The sequence below is a fragment of the Capra hircus genome, chromosome 14, assembly GCF_001704415.2.
Source record: "Capra hircus breed San Clemente chromosome 14, ASM170441v1, whole genome shotgun sequence".
NCBI classification, from domain to species: Eukaryota; Metazoa; Chordata; class Mammalia; order Artiodactyla; family Bovidae; genus Capra; species Capra hircus.
In genome coordinates, this window is record NC_030821.1 from 52,581,573 (window position 1) to 52,598,953 (window position 17,381).

Consider the following 17,381-nt stretch of genomic DNA (forward strand, 5'->3'; position numbering starts at 1 on the left):
CAGTTTCATCCATCTCATCAGAACTGATTCAAATGAATTCTTTTTAACGGCTGAGTAATACTCCATTGTGTATATGTACCACAGCTTTCTTATCCATTCATCTGCTGATGCACATCTAGGTTGTTTCCATGTCCTGGCTATTATAAGCAGTGCTGCGATGAACATTGGGGTACATGTGTCTCTTTCAATTCTGGTTTCCTCGGTGTGTATGCCTAGCAGTGGGATTGCTGGGTCATAAGGTAGTTCTATTTGCAATTTTTTAAGGAATCTCCACACTGTTCTCCATAGTGGCTGTACTAATTTGCATTCCCACCAACAGTGTAGGAGGGTTCCCTTTTCTCCATACCCTCTCCAGCATTTATTGCTTGCAGATTTTTGGATCGCAGCCATTCTGACTGGTGTGAAGTGGTACCTCATTGTGGTTTTGGTTTGCATTTCTCTAATAATGAGTGATGTTGAGCATCTTTTCATGTGTTTGTTAGCCATCTGTATGTCTTCTTTGGAGAAATGTCTATTTAGTTCTTTGGCCCATTTTTTGATTGGGTCGTTTATTTTTCTGGAATTGAGCTGCATAAGTTGCTTGTATATTTTTGAGATTAGTTGTTTGTCAGTTGCTTCATTTGCTATTATTTTCTCCCATTCAGAAGGCTGTCTTTTCACCTTGCTTATATTTCCCTTTGTTGTGCAGAAGCTTTTAATTTTAATTAGATCCCATTTGTTTATTTTTGCTTTTATTTCCAGAATTCTGGGAGGTGGATCATAGAGGATCCTGCTGTGATTTATGCCTGAGAGTGTTTTGCCTATGTTCTCCTCTAGGAGTTTTATAGTTTCTGGTCTTACATTTAGATCTTTAATCCATTTTGAGTTTATTTTTGTGTGTGGTGTTAGAAAGTGATCTAGTTTCATTCTTTTACAAGTGGTTGACCAGTTTTCCCAGCACCACTTGTTAAAGAGATTGTCTTTACTCCATTGTATATTCTTGCCTCCTTTGTCAAAGATAAGGTGTCCATATGTGTGTGGATTTATCTCTGGGCTTTCTATTTTGTTCCATTGATCTATATGTCTGTCTTTGTGCCAGTACCATACTGTTTTGATGACTGTGGCTTTGTAGTAGAGCCTGAAGTCAGGCAAGTTGATTCCTCCAGTTCCATTCTTCTTTCTCAAGATTGCTTTGGCAATTCGAGGTTTTTTGTATTTCCATACAAATCTTGAAATTATTTGTTCTAGTTCTGTGAAAAATATGGCTTTAAAAGATGCAAACTTTATCACTAAATGCAATCTCAGAGAAAGTAATATTTCTATTGAAAAATAGAGCCAAACCAACTGATACAAAACTATATTTAAATTCAGCTAAACTAAATCTAAAATTACAAACATTTTAGAAAGAAGTAGAAGATCTTTAGGCAAATATGTCTTCGATAAATCACTAAAATGACAATTCAAAAGGGAAAAATTGATAAATTGATTTTATCAAAATTAACAGTGGGACTTCCCTGGTCATTCAGTGGCTAAGACTCCATGCTCCCAAGGCAGGGGACCCAGGTTCAGGGACCTGGTCAGGGAACTAGATCCCACATGCCACAACTAAGAGTTTGCATGCTGCAACTAAAAAAACAAAAAAAAAAAGATCCTGCATGCCCCAGTGAAGATTGAAGATCCCACATACTGCAACTAAGAATGGGCTCAGCCAAAGAAAGAAAGAAAAAGAAATATTAAAACAATTATTAAGATTAACAACGTCAGTTCTTTGAAAGAATAAAAAGATAAGTCACGGATGAGAAGAATACACTTACAAGTTACATTATCTGATTAAAGACTCATGTTTAGAATATATAAAAATGCTCAAACCTCCAAAATAAGAAAACAAACAATTCAATAAAAATGGCAAAAGATTTGAGCAAAGATACATATATTATCTTACCAGAGATACAAATGGCAAAAATATACCCTCAAAGATATTTAACATCATTAGCCATTAGGAAATGCACATTATAAATCACAAGATACCACTTTACACCTATTAGAATGATTAAAACTAAAAAACCAACAAATAACAACAAAAACTGCCAATACAAAATACTGATGAGAACATAGACCAACTAGAACTCGCTTTCATTGCTGGTAGGAAAGCAAAATGGTAGATACTCTGGAACACAGTTTGATATTTACTCATAAAGTTAAACATGCGCTTATCATATAATAGGAAATTCTCCTTTTTTTTTTTTTGGTATTTTCCCAATGAATACCCATGCTCATGCAAAAACCTTTAGGCAAATAAAACAGCTTCATTTATAAACACTAAATCCAAGGAAAATTCAAATGCTCTTCTGCTGACAAATAGGTAAGTGCTGGAACAACCATACAGTTGCATATTACTCAGCAATACAAAGAAATAGACTACTGATACGAGCGACTAGATGGATGAACTTCAAATGCATGATGCAAAGTCCAAACGCTACATACAGTTTGGCTTCATTTCTCTGATATCCTGGAAATGGCAAAAATAGAGGAGTGGGTATCTGGGGAGGGATAAGGATTGATCTTAGCGGGGCGTGAGGGAAGTTTTGGGTTGGTGGAACAGTTTTGCATCTTGACTGTGGTGGTGAGAGCACAGCCACACATATGCATCAAAGCTCACGGCACTGTATACTTCAGCAAGAGGATCTCACTGTAAACTATACTCCAGTATCGCTGAGTGGAAAAAGAATTGCTGTGGAGACAATTATAAACAAGTGTGTGCCCTATAGGCCAAAAGTTTTTGTACTTTTAAAAAGTTTTAATTCACCTAATAAAAAAGCACACCTCCCTTGATGATTACTCCTTGGAAACTTTGATATAGATATTAACAAAAAACACATAGAGATGTAAGTATAAGCATGTTAATAAACATGTCACTGTTTGAATTAAGAAAAAATCAACAGTTAATGTAGTGAAACATGAAGGATGAAACAACACCATTAGGAGAAAGGTTAAATAAATGATTGTGCGTGCATATACACACATGGGCCTCCCAGGTGGCTCAGTGGTGAAGAATCTGCCTGCCAATGCAGAAGCTGCAAGAGCCACTGAGTACATATGCACAGCTGGTGACATCACGGTCAGGAGCGTGGACCTGGGTCAGATCTTTCTGTCCAAATGCTGGTTCTACTACTACAAGTTGTGTAACTTTAGACCTATTGCTTCCTCTCTGTGACTCAATTTTCTCCTCTGTAAAATGGAAATAACAATAACAGTTTTGAACTCACAGGATTTTTGTGAAGATTAAATGCTACATATATTTCAGTACATATAAAGTGCTAGGTACACCACCTGATACATAAACAGTCAATAAACGTTTGCTGTTGTTAGTAGTAAAAACTGAGATTTCAGCTCGTTCTAGAATCTCAAGAGATAAGATCATGATTGCTTCAACTAGAGGATCAGAATCTAAGCAAGTCTCTTTTTCTTAATCAAGGGAAAGAGTAAAAAAAAAAAAAAAATCCGTATATCCAAAACGAATAGGACTGAAATTGTCTTTTCACAAAAAGGAAAAGTACTCTCTACTCGTAATGTAATCCTGTAGATTAAGCCTGACACTTTCCCCCCTTTCTTCACCTCCTTATCCAAAACTGTGCCCAGGTGCAGAAAAAGGATTTGAGCTAGTAGAAGGGAATTCACTGCCATCTAAACTCCATATGGTCACAAGAGATACCAGAAAATGAAAGAAGGTTCAGTCAAAAAGACACTCGCAGTAAAACTGAATTTTTAAAGCTACATCTGTCATATTATTTGTGCCACATGAATCATTTGGTTGCAGTGAGGACAAAAGGAACTCAGTGCTAGAACTACAGGATGTGCGTGTATCCGTGCGTGTGTGTGTGTGCGCGCGCCTGTGCCTTTCCCAGAACATATGTCATCCCACTTGGCTTTTGCCAAAGGTGAAATTGGATCTTGTACTAAAATATAGCAATACACAATCAAAATGTTGGGGCTTAGTCCTCGTTGGGAGAAAAAGCATTTGATTTGAACTTGGGTTAGGCGGCTTTGTTGACGTTTTCCTACAAATGAAGCAAACAAAATAATGCTTTTATCTTCTCCATGTTAGTGCCTCTTCTTTCTCCCTCCCCGCCTTGTTTGTGGCATTCCACAACAAGAATGGAAACTTTGCAGGCAATCAATGCAGCCGAACCATGTGAAAAAAATAAATAAATAAAATGGATGGGATGGAATCACTGGGCAACTCGCATGATATGGCTACAGCGAGGCAGATCCTAGAGTTGGAATCATATCATTGTAGCATCTGCAGCAGCCTCCTTAGAGAGTACACAGTAATCATCTCTCTTCATGGTCAGTAACCACATAAGGACAACACCAGACGATGCCAGTGGTTTTGGTCCTGTAGCATTTATATGCTTCCCCGCGAAGACAGTCATGCCAGATAATATTCGTCAACCTTGTCCTTGGTCTTCTCTCTTGATGGAGGCAGATGTTTATTCTCCATCTGTACTATATGTCAGTGTAACTGCAGCCTTAATCTGGCAAAGGGTGCCTCTGATATGATGAGGCCATCACAGAAGCTGCTGGAAAGATTACTCTGGTGAATAAAATCAGTTTATGGCTAAAAACATTTATTCTTCATTTTGATAAGCTCTTAACAAATGGAAATTTGCCTTCCTACACTTTTGCCAAGCATAGGACTATGTTTATTTCTCGCTATATGGGTCACCGAGGATTCCCAGCTGTTAGCTAGAGTCAGTTGTGCATTGCTGCACTCAGCAACATCTGTTTCGCAAAAACAGTATCCAGCTTTTAGCGCTCAAATGGAGGTTATACCATATGCCGGCAGACCACTTAGTTTTTACCTTGGGAACTAACTTTACTTGAGTCAAGGTAACAGAGGAAAAACTGAATATTTAAATGTTACCCGGCTTCAGTCACATCTTCATGTGTGCCTGTCATTTCCAACTATATATAGTAAAGTTACTTCCAAGCATACACTGCAAGCTGTTCCTCTGTTTAATTATTAATCGGAAGAAAGTTTGTTTGCAAAACAGTTGAGATGTATTTTGTGATAGATGTGGATGTTGAAAGTAGTGCCATAAGGTGATTTTGCTCAGAGAGCATCCTGTTAAAACGTCAATTATTAGCTACGGACAAAAGCAAATCAGGTGGATAGCCCCTAAGGTGTGCCGTGATGGAAACCTACAGCATGCCAAATATTTTCTTACATTACAGAATAGTCTTCATCGCTTGACTTTTCCCTTGGTTCCCTTGTCTTAGCCCAACATACTTTCCAAAACAAAATAGAAAATAGAACTTGTGTTTTCAGTTTATAAGAAATTTAAACTTAAAACATATATTCAAACCAATACAAAATTATAAAGTAAAATAAATAAATTAATTAATTGAAAAAAAAAAACAAATGCGTGTTGGTTTAAAGTTTATATCCCTGTTACTGTTGTTGTTTAATTGCAACGTTGTGGCTGACGCTTGTGGCCCCATGGACTGTAGCCAGCCAGGTTCCTCTGACCGTGAGATTTCCCAGATGAGAATACTGGAGTGGGTAGAAGTTTCCTTCTCCAGGGGATCTTCTCCACCCAGGGATCGAACCTGGGTCTCCCACATCGCTGGCAGATTCTTTGCCTGGTCTGAGCCACTGGGGAAGCCGTATAACTTTGGTTACCTTCTATTTTAAAGAATTTTCTGTTTCAAAAGCTAAGTCAAGGACAGTCCTAGGTAGAAATGTGAATTTATTCATCTTGGCCCCCTCTGTAGCTGAGCTGTCTCTCCTCTCCTTGAAATCTAAAGTTATCTATCTTTTGAGTTATCCTCAATGAACTTCACTGTCAATAAAACTTTTCTGAAACATTTGCTAACAAAATTCAAGCCCCTCCCACCCTTTTTCCAGGAATAGTTTTTTTTTCCCCTCACAGGTAACCCTGGGAAGGGGCAATGGTGAGGATGAGAGTGAGAACAGTAATAAGTAACTAATAGCCTTGTCCACAAATAAGAACCAAGACGACCAGTGTGGCTGTTAGATACCTGCAGTTTGAAAACTCTGATTATAACAGTAGAAATCTCATCGTAGCCAATGAAGCCAAGGCAGGAAGAGCAGATAGATCTGACAGTGAACTCAAGGTGGGAACCAGGAACCAGAAATTGAAGTCCTTCTCTCCATTTATCTGAGGCCACGCAGCCTTTGCTTTTCTCTGCGGTAGTGCACGTGACTCACAAACAACACATGAGCATGCCCTGTGGGAAATGGCTGTGTAAGCCTTGACTTTACACAGCCTCACTGTACAGTCCTGGTGGGGTGCTGATGCCAAACTCCTAGGACAGAGAACCTTCCTGGCCCAGGGGGAGTCATGTGTCCAAGGCTGATCCATTCAGAGACAAATGACCTCATAGAAACAGCATCAAGAGAAACTTTGTTTTCAGTCACTCAGTTGTGCCCAACTCTTTGCAACACCATGGACTGCAGCACTCCAGGCTTCCTTGTCTTCACCATCTCCCAGGGTTTGCTCACTCATGTCCGTTGAGTCAATGATGCCATCCAACCATCTCATCCTCTGTCACCCCCTTCTCTTCCTGCCTTCAATCTCACCTAGCATCAGGGTCTTTTCCAGTGAGTCGGCTCTTTGCATCAGGTGGTGAAAGTATTGGAGCTTCGGCTTCAGTATCATTAGCTACTGATTAATCTTTTTAGGCTAAATCTGCCTCAGTGAGTATGGTTCTGACCACACTGCTGCTGCTGCTGCTGGTGCTAAGTCACTTCAGTCGTGTCCGACTCTGTGTGACCCCATAGACGGCAGCCCACCAGGCTCCCCCTTCCCGGGGATTCTCCAGGCAACAACACTGGAGTGGGTTGCCATTTCCTTCTCCAATGCATGAAAGTGAAAAGTGAAAGTGAAGTCGCTTAGTCGTGTCCGACTGTTCGCGTCCACATGGACTGCAGCCTACCAGGCCGTCCATGGGATTTTCCAGGCAAGAGGACTGGAGTGGGGTGCCATTGCCTTCTCCATCTGACAACACAGAAAGCAAAAATATTTCATAGGTTTAATCCTGCTCTTTCACAAAAAATGTGTATCTGTATACTTTGATATAATTCAGTTACTATTCAATTAACAACCAAACTTTTACTGACCATTTACTATGTGCTACTGAGTGTTCAAGAACATTCCTTCTCTGGTCTTACCCTTTGGGAATGCACCAGCTGCTGGAGGGGTGAGGAGGGGAGTAGGTGGGTGATGTTTACAACATAACACTGGATCCTGCACAAGGTAGGGGAGGTGTTAGAAGTTCTGTAGAAATTTCAGAAAAACCCTTTCTTATGAAGGTGAAAATACTTCTGCTACTTTTTTAGGCTCAATCCCTCTTTCATCAGGACTTCCCTGGTGGCTCAGATGGTAAAGTGTCTGTCCACAGTGCGGGAGACCTGGGTTTGATCCCTGGGTCAGAAAGATCCTCTGGAGAAGGAAATGACACCCCACTCCAGTACTCTTGCCTGGAAAATCCCATGGTCGGAGGAGCATAGTAGGCTACAATCCATGGGGTCACAAAGAGTCGGACACGACTGAGCAACTTTGCTTCACTTCACTTCCTCTTTCATTGGCATGGGTGGGGCTGTATGTGCACGCACACCTCATAAAAAATACAATGGGAATTTTTTTTCTGAAGAAAGCAAAGAGAGGAAAGAACTCTGTGATAAAGCAATTGATGGGCTCTAAAGAATTTCTGATTTTCTATGAGGCTTGGGGGCCCATCGTGGTCCAGGAGGAGGCTCACAAGCTCCTCTTATCTGTAATAAAATCAACTTTATAGACCAATGGTCTTTCCTTTCTTTAGGATCATTGGGCCTATGATAATCTGATGAAGCTGGAAATCCTCTCCTCAGGAAGAAAAAAAACTGTCACCTAATTTTTGCATATAATTGGAAGAAAACTTTTCCCCTCCAAAATTCTAGAAGAGTATATGGGCTCCTTGACACACATCCACAGAATCCTATTTAAGTACTCCTATTTCACACTGAACTCCCACAAGGTGGGGAACAGGTGGGGGATGTCATCATATCCTCTTTTATTCCTACATCCTGGCAGAGGGTCTCCAAGAATTTTTAACAAATATTGAATGATAATAAAATTGATAGTTAACATCTAGCATTTTTCAATGATTAGTAGCAAAATTTTTCTCTAAGCAAACTATACCTAATTTAATCTTTATCACAACTTTAGAGGTAGATTTTATTATCTCCCTTTTATGGATGAGAAAATTGGTCAAAGAAGTTGCATAAGACATAAATGAATTAATTAAAATCCTTTCCAGGTCTCTTAAACCTAGCAGACCAAGGCTTAAGTTGTATCTTTAAGTTCTTCTTAAGTACTTACCTAAATTTAGTTAGAGATAATAACTCAGATTTCCTATATATAAAAAAAATTCCCATAAAGGAAATAACTTGTATCATTTCACAGAGAATTTAAAAAAAGAGGAAGAATGCCACAAAGTCCCACCTCTTCTTGTTCTACAGATTATGAACACCAGTAACTTCCCCACATGGTTTCTCATTCATCCCTTATTATTAAAAACAAAAAATCTGTCCTGTGTTTACCAAGGCAAAACTTCCAAACACCTAAGATAAGCAAATCTCACTATGGAGTTAACTTTAATGGCAGATCACAGATTCTTTCAAATGGACTGTCTAACATTTCTCAGAGAAGTGCACACTATTATTTGATTTTTGACTCCATCTTCCTTCTCCATTGGTATTTTTATTATGATTTGTTGTTGCTTTATTCTCCTCATTTCTTGTTCTATATTACTTTCATTTAAGTTCTCCCTAACCTACAAGCTTGATGAGCTGTCTATAAAGAAAGCAGGAAAGATATTAAAAATAAGAGGATTTTCCAGGTGGGTTCTCCCAAGCTCTCGGCTCTCTCGTTAGAATCAAGATTTTACAGTTACATCTGCATAGTTCTTTTAAAAAATAAAAATAAAAAGTTTTATAAAGGGGAAAAATAGAAAAGGGTCCGAGATACCTCATCGCTCTTCACCCACCACCATCCAGCTGTGCACTGGCATCAGAGGATAGCACAAAGACCCAGGGTGAAACCACCTACGAGTGCAACGGATCAAAGGACTCCAGCTCCCTTTACACAGGCAACAGGAGCATCAGTCTCTACCTGTCAACACGCCAGGCTAAAAGTCTTCATCCCATATTTATATATTGTATTACATCTTACCGAGATTCGACTAGTTAATAAGAATTAAGGAAAGGGCTTTCTCAGGTGGCTCAGTGGTAAAGAATCTACCTGCCAATGCAGGAGACACAGGTTCTATTCCTGGGTTGGGAAGACCCCCTGGAGTAGGAAATGGTAACCCACTTCAGTATTCTTGCTGGGAAATCCCATGGACAAGAGGAGCCTGGTGGGCTACAGTGCATGGGGTGACAAAAGAGTCAGACATGACGTAGTGATTAAACAACAACAAACAGCATGCATTTAGTGTCCAGAGAAGTGAAAGAAAATAAGGTGAAAATCTGTTGAACTAACTTACTGAAATACTCTTTTTCTACCTCTAGAATCAGAAAGAAAGTGAAAGTGTTAGTCGCTCAGTCGTGTCTGACTATTTGCAACCCCATGGACTGTAGCCTGCCAGTCTGGGATTGGCTCCTCTGTCTATAGGAGTCTCCAGGCCAGAATACTGGAGTCATTCCCTTCTCTAGGAGATCTTCCCAACCCAGGGATGGAACCTGGGTCTTCCACATTGCAGGCATTCTTTACTGTCTGAGCCACCAGGGAAATCCCTTTCAATACAAATCTGAGTGTTATTTTAAATACAAGGGTCAGAGCGTCTTATTTTAAATTACTGATGGGATATCTTGATGAATGCCAAAGCCTTTACTGTGTAGGTAACAATAAACTGTGGAAAATTCTTAAAGAGATGGGAATACCGGACCACCTGACCTGTCTCTTGAGAAACCTGTATGCATGTCAGGAAGCAACAGTTAGAACTGGACCTGGAACAGACTGGTTCCAAATAGGAAAAGGAGTATGTCAAGGCTATATATTGTCACCTTGCTTATTTAACTTATATGCAGAGCACATCATGAGAAATGCTGAGCTGGAGGAAGCACAAGCTGGAATCCAGATTGCCAGGAGAAATATCAATAACCTCAGATATGCAGATGACACCACCCTTATGGCAGAAAGTGAAGAAGAACTAAAGAGCCTCTTGATGAAAGCGAAAGAGGAGAGTGAAAAAGTTGGCTTAAAGCTCAACATTCAGAAAACTAAGATCATGGCATCTGGTCCCATCATCCCATCACTTCATGGGAAATAGATGGGGAAACAGTAGCTGACTTTATTTTTCTGGGCTCCAAAATCACTGCAGATGGTGACTGCAGCCATGAAATTAAAAGACGCTTGCTCCTTGGAAGGAAAGTTATGATGAACCTTGACAGCATATTAAAAAGCAGAGACATTACTTCGCCAACCAAGGTCCGTCTAGTCAAGGCTATGGTTTTTCCAGTGGTCATGTATGGATATCAGAGTTGGACTATAAAGAAAGCTGAGTGCTGAAGAATTGATGCTTTTGAACTGTGGTGTTGGAGAAGACTCTTGAGAGTCCCTTGGACTACAGGGAGACCCAACCACTCCATCCTAAAGGAGGTCAGTCCTGGGTATTCATTGGAAGGACTGATGCTGAAGCTGAAACTCCAATACTTTGGCCCCCTGATACAAAGAGCTGACTCATTTGAAAAGACCCTGTTGCTGGGAAAGATTGAGAGCAGGAAGAGAAGGGGACGACAGAGGATGAGATGGTTGGATGGCACCACTGACTCAACGGACATCATTTGGGTAGACTCTGGGAGTTGGTGATGGACAGGGAGCCCTTGCGTGCTTCAACCCTTTTGCTTCATGGGGTCGCAAAGAGTCAGACACGACTGAGTGACTGAACTGAACTGAACTGATCTTGATGAAATCTTAAATACTCACCTATTGGGTTAACTGGGCTTCCCTCATAGCTCAGTTGGTAAAGAATCTGCCTGCAGTGCAGGAGACCCGAGTTCAATTCCTGGGTTGGGAAGATCCCCTGGAAAAGGAAATGCCAACCCACTCCAGTATTCTTGCCTGGAGAATCCCAACAACAGAGGAGCCTGACAGGCTACAGTCCATTGGGTTGCAAGAGTCTGACATGACTTAGCAATTAAACCACCAACTAAACCACCACCAAACCATCAGGTTAACTTAAGCTCCTTGATTCAGCATATGGAGCTCTATGAGATCTGAACCCATGTCTTAATTTTATCCTCAGTTTCACTTTCCACCTCCCACCTCTGCTTGGAGTTCCCTGTACACACCCACTGCTGCACACACCCTGCCTTTGCTCAAATCTCTTCTGCCTAGAGTCCTTTGTCCACCTTCATCCACTTCTATTAGGTTCAGCAGAGGCAATGCCTCCTTCAGCAAGTTCTTCTTCTCCTGTTCCATGCTGGTCAGGTCCACTTTATCTGTGGTCCAGTAAGACTAGCACCTACTTCTATCACTGGATTTAAATTGTTTTTATAAATAGGTGCTATTATGTCTGTTCAGTTGAAGTCAGTGCTGTCTATTTTGAGTTTGTATTTTCTGTCCCTGGTATGGTGCTAGGCATATAGGGAGAGCTCAACACCCTTCTTTTAAATCAAAGAAAGAAACATAAAGATGTTTTAAAAATAAATTATCCAGATTTATTGTCTTCTTTTAGGAGTCCTGGTGCTACTTATGCATCAGGAATCACATCTGAAGTCAAGATTTTATTATTTTATAATATGAAGATTTTCCCTCTAATTCAAGTCTTAAAATGTTTCCCTGTTGGTTAAATTCTTGGGAAAATATTACAGTTGCTTATGTTGCAAATTGCTTTTCATAAAATAGAGAACTTTTTAAAGCACTTGTTTTAAAAAATGAATCTTTTGAATGCAATATTCATAGTATTCCATATTAGATAGTGATATTTCATCATTTAATTTAATCCCAGCATGTTAATGTAAAAAGGTTTACATCTAATTGGGGCACTAATGTTCAATGTATTTTAGGAAAATGGGAGTTTATAAATTTGAAATTTATAGAGCATTAATTATCATGCTTAGTGCTTTACATAACAGATGTAATCTTCAGAAAATGTCTGTTATTTGAGTTCCATTATTCTAATTTTACAAATGAGGAAACAGTCTTAGAAAGGTTAATGAACTGTTAAAAAAATTAATTATTAATTAATTTGGCTGCACGGGGTCTTAGTTGTAGCATGTGAGCATCTTAAGTTGTGGCACGTGGGATCTAGTTACCTGAGCAGGGATTGAAACCAGGCCCCCTGCATTGGGAGCCCAGAATCTTAAGCCCTTGGACCACCAGGGAAGTCTCTGAACTTTCTTAATGAAGGATTATTTATCTTTTCTTTCAGTGGTTAGATTTGCTAAAGTAAATGAGCTTGTTCATTATTATCTTCTATGCTTCATTCTTACCTCTGAAGCCACTCATCCTAGCCTCTAACTTCTTCTTTTTCTTTCCACTAGGAACCCGATTATAGAGATAGAAAGGGCTAGTGCATGCAACCAATTCTTAAGAAATTGGATAGAAAATAGCATTTATTATTACTTGCTTCCAGTAAGAATGCCTTTGAGAAAGTCAGATAGACCTGTCCTGTTTCAGTGATCAGTGGAAAGTCACTCTCAGAGAAAGCATGCATTGAAGTCACTCTTCCTTCAACACATAAAATGTCTTTCTTTACAAAAAAAAATTCCATCTCTCCTATGCAGAGCTCAGATATTAGCAGTCTTGATCCACCTAAACACAGTTAGAAGCAACTAAAAATACTCTGCCCTTGTCCACGGAAACAAGCAGAAGAGAAGAGACTTATTGGAGTTCACTCGCTCTACTGAGCTGTCAACCTCCCTTGGTCCCTCCAAGCACATTCACTCCTTGCTTTTAGCAAGTTTCTTTATATTGTTTCCAAGTCCACTTCACATAAATAGCAGAAGGTCATCAGGAGAAAAGTAGTCAGTCCTCTCAGGTATACTGACAATCACAAGAGATGGCAGCTGAAAGCAAGGGAAGACCATGGGACACTGCAGAGGTGTGTAGAATGTTAACATCTACAAGTGACATATTCAGGAAGTTTGTCTAGGGGCAACACAGTAGACTGACTTTCAACTTGAAATTCTCAAATAAGGGTGTTATAGGAACAAGAACTTCTGGCCAGCGATTACTGCCTCAGCTGAGTGCCACACACGGGTCCTCACTGGAAATGCTAACTTGAATTTTTAGTAAAACTGTTTAAGACCGAGTATAAAACAGATCTCGAACAGTCCTGCAGTATTACAGGTTAGGAATCGCAGCAGATGACAAATACCTTTAATTAAATAGGGATGCAAGTGGTCTCAATCTGAGTTTGCAGTGAACCAGGCTGCAGACATTAACTTCACAGGCAAGGTCCTCTCGAACAGTTTACTTTTCTCCTTTCTCGAGTTTTTTTAAGTAGCTTTCTTCCTCTGTATATTGTATGCAATTTCAGCATGTTTTGTTGTTTTAAAAATACTGTTCAGTAAGGTGGGTACATGCATGTTTGAGTGTGTGTGTGTTTAATTTTTTGGTGGCAAGGACTCTGATGAATTGGTTTCATTTAGCCAAATTAACTCTGTTAGTTATATGAAAAATTAGGCAGTATTATCTTATGCCGGTATGTAGAGTTACACAGAAGTACAAAATGTACATCAAGGGCCAATTACACATGAAGAACTACTGATAATTATGAGAGTTGGTTAATATTTCTGAATTATTAAGTCTGATAGCATAATCCAGCTTTCTGTGTTGTTTGGTCTATTGATACCAGATGCTTAATGCATAGTAAAATGTGACAGTGCAGTGAAAGTTAATGCTATTTTGCAAAACAAGGAAAATTACTCTGTGGAACGTGAAATGCAGCAGGCAGAAGTTAGAATTAGTTTTAAACAGAAGGGTGGCTCTATGTCTGAAACCGTATTAAACTTCAAACACTGTTAGATCTTATTTCAGCACGGAGTGGCAGTTAGAGGGCTGCAGTAACCTTCCACCATGACACCTCCTTAGATACTATCCCTTCCCAGTGTCACTGAAATGCTTTCATCTTTGAGGACAATGCTTTTGGGCTCATGGGTCATTTGCCATCACACTGATGTTCAACAGTAATTCATGATGGTGATGGAAAACTTTTTTCTTAAGTCCTCAAAACCACTTTCTACAAAGCAGCACCAGAGATAAGAGGGAACCATGCATACCATGCACCAGAGGAGCTTCCCAGGTGGCTCAGCGGTAAAGGATCCACCTGCCAATGCAGGAGACCTGGGTCAATTCCTGGGTCAGGAAGATCCCCTGGAGAAGAAAATGCCAACTCACTGCAGTATTCTTGCCTGGAAAATCACAGAGACAGAGGAGCCTGGCGGGCTACAGTCCAAAGGGTGGCAAGGAGTCAGACACGACTTAGTGACTAAACAACAACAACAACAACAAGTGATGCACGAGAGAAAACTTCACAAGGCCTGATTATGCATTATACACGATAGATTATTATAAGAGCAGATTAATACTCCTGAATTATTAACTCTGACAGTACAATCATGTTATTTTCTTGTTTCTTCTGTTGATACCAGATGTTTAATGCAGAGCAAAATGTGACTGCAACATTATCTGTATGTGTAGCTAGAAAATACAAAAGTATACACTATCATGAATGTAAAGACATATAAAACATAGAAGACAAACCATATATTCTTCAGGCTTTTTACTCTCATTTAAAGTAAGTGAATCCCCCATAGAAATGGTAAGGGAATTTTCTATGACAAATGAGATAGCTCTTTCTCTCTTCGATTATAAAATATGTCACTTTTGTTAATTGGGCTTCCCACGTGGCTCAGCAGCAAAGAACCCACCTGCAATGGAGAGCGGCAGGAGCCATGGGTTAGAGTCCTGCTTGGGAAGATCCCCTGAAGAAGGAAACGGCAGCCCACTCCAGTATTCTTGCCTGGGAAATCCCATGGACAGAGGAGCCTGGAAGGCTACAGCACATGGTGTGGCAAGAGAGTCAGACGTGCCTTAGCAACTAAACAATAAACAAGTTGCAGAGGTGTGGGATATGATGTATCAGACTCTGTCCACAGAAACTGAGATTTCAGTTGGTATCAACCCTGGACAGTGAAATACCTTAATGATATTAGCTATGCATGAATGCATGCTAAGTCTTTTCAGTTGTGTACAACTCTTTTCGACCCCATGGACTATAGCCCGCCAGGCTCCTCTGTCTTGGGAGTCTTCAGGCAAGAATACTGGAGTGGGTTGCCATGCCTTCCTCCAAGAGATCTTCCTTGAACCTGCATCTCCCATGGTTCTTGCTTTGCCAGTGGAGTCTTTATTGCTGAGCCACTGGAGAAGCCCAAGGTCATCAGCTAAGTAATGACATAAAACATGCTAAGTATATTTATGTATCTTATTTGGCTCTTAAATAATAGTATGCTTACCAATAGTTAAGCATACTACATGTATTTACTTAGTTTTTATAGTACCATATGAGGTGAGAACTAGCATTATCCTCACTTTACAGATACAGAATAGACAAAACCAGGTTAAGCAAGTTAGCCAAGATTATTCAGATATTAAATGGCAGAACTGAGCTTTGAACTCAGAGAATCTGGTTTCTGAGGCCACAAACTTAAAATAAATGTTAAGGTGAGCAGAAGAAGATGGTGGAGGAGTAAGATGGAGAGTTTGCCTGCCTCCCCACAAATACATCATAAACTCAAAATAGGGAACAACTCCTACAAATCAACTTCTAAACAACAGCAGAAGATCCCAGGCCTCCAAAAAGGCAATATTGTAAAGCAATTATCCTTCAATTAAAAATAAATAAATAAATAATACATGTTAACACTATCACAATCCCCAGGCTACCTCCAACACCCTCATTTGACTCTCCCTTAAATTCAGCCTAACTGTTGTTTAGGACATAAAGTCATGGCTCTAGCTAATGGGAAGCCTCTATCTTCTTGTTAATAGGACATGGGGATTAAAAAATATGCAAATATTCATACATTACTGTATGCTTTTAATTCTTTAACAATGGTTTTTATACTTCATAGCATAATTGAGCTCTTTCAGGTAAAACAGTTTCTCTTACTTACCAGATAATTCAATGGCTAGAAACTTAATCCTCAAGTTACAGTTTTAAAAGAACCTAAGCAATAATAGAAACAGAAAATGCAGAGACCAGAGATGTTGTATTAATAACTGGTGTCAAGGGATCTGTAGTAGTTTGCCCTGTATAAATGGCAACTCTGATTGTATTAGCATTTGTTTAACTTGAAATAAAACAAAATATAAAGTTCCAAAAGAATTCTAGGTTGTTTATACACAATAGTCAAATCCCATGCTTTTTTGCCACTTTTGAAAAGTATTTTGACACAAAAAAATAAAGTTTCATTTTAGCAAAGTATTTTAAATGGTTGTGTTTTTCTTTTTAAAAAATGTTGTTTATTTACTTATGTATTTATTTTCGGTTATGCTGGGTCTTCATTGCTGCATGGACCTTTCTCTAGTTGCTGTGAGTGGGGGGCTCCTGTCCAGTTGCCGTGTGTGAGCTTGTCATTGCGGTGGGTTCTTTTGTTGTGGAGTGACTCCTGGTCTCTAGAACACAAGCTCAATAGTTATTGCACACCAGTTTAGTTTCTTCGTGGCATATGGCATCTACCCAGACCAGGGATTGAACCCATGTCTCTTGCATTGGCAGGTGGATTCTTAACCACTGAGCTACCAGGGCAAAGTATTTTAATAAAAATAATTGCTTGGTATTTATAAGAGGATTATATATAGCGTGGGCTTCCCTGGTAGCTCAGTTGGTAAAGAATCCACCTGCAATGGAGGAGACCCTGGTTTGATTCGTGGGTTGGGAAGATCCTCTGGAGAAAAGACAGCATACCAATTCAGTCTTCTTGGGCTTCCCTTGTGGCTCAGCTGGTAAAGAATCCACTTACAATGCAGGAGACCTGGGTTCAATCCCTGGTTTGGGAGGAACCTCTGGAGAAGGAAAAGGCTACCCACTCCAGTATTCTGGCTTGGAGAATTTCATGGACTGTATAGTCCATGAGGTCGCAAAGAGTCAAACACGACTGAGCAACTTTCATTTTCACTTTATATATAGTATACTCTTTCACTTTATATATAGTATACATATATATATCAATACTTGTTCAAATTTCTTTTTATGTAGCTTATATTATTAGAACAACTGTCATCAGAATTTCTTTTAGGAATCAGGATGTCTTTCTAAACAGGCATTCTTTAGAGGGGAAGGAAGTGGTGAATTACTAAAAGGAAGGAAGAAAGGATGTATACTGAAGA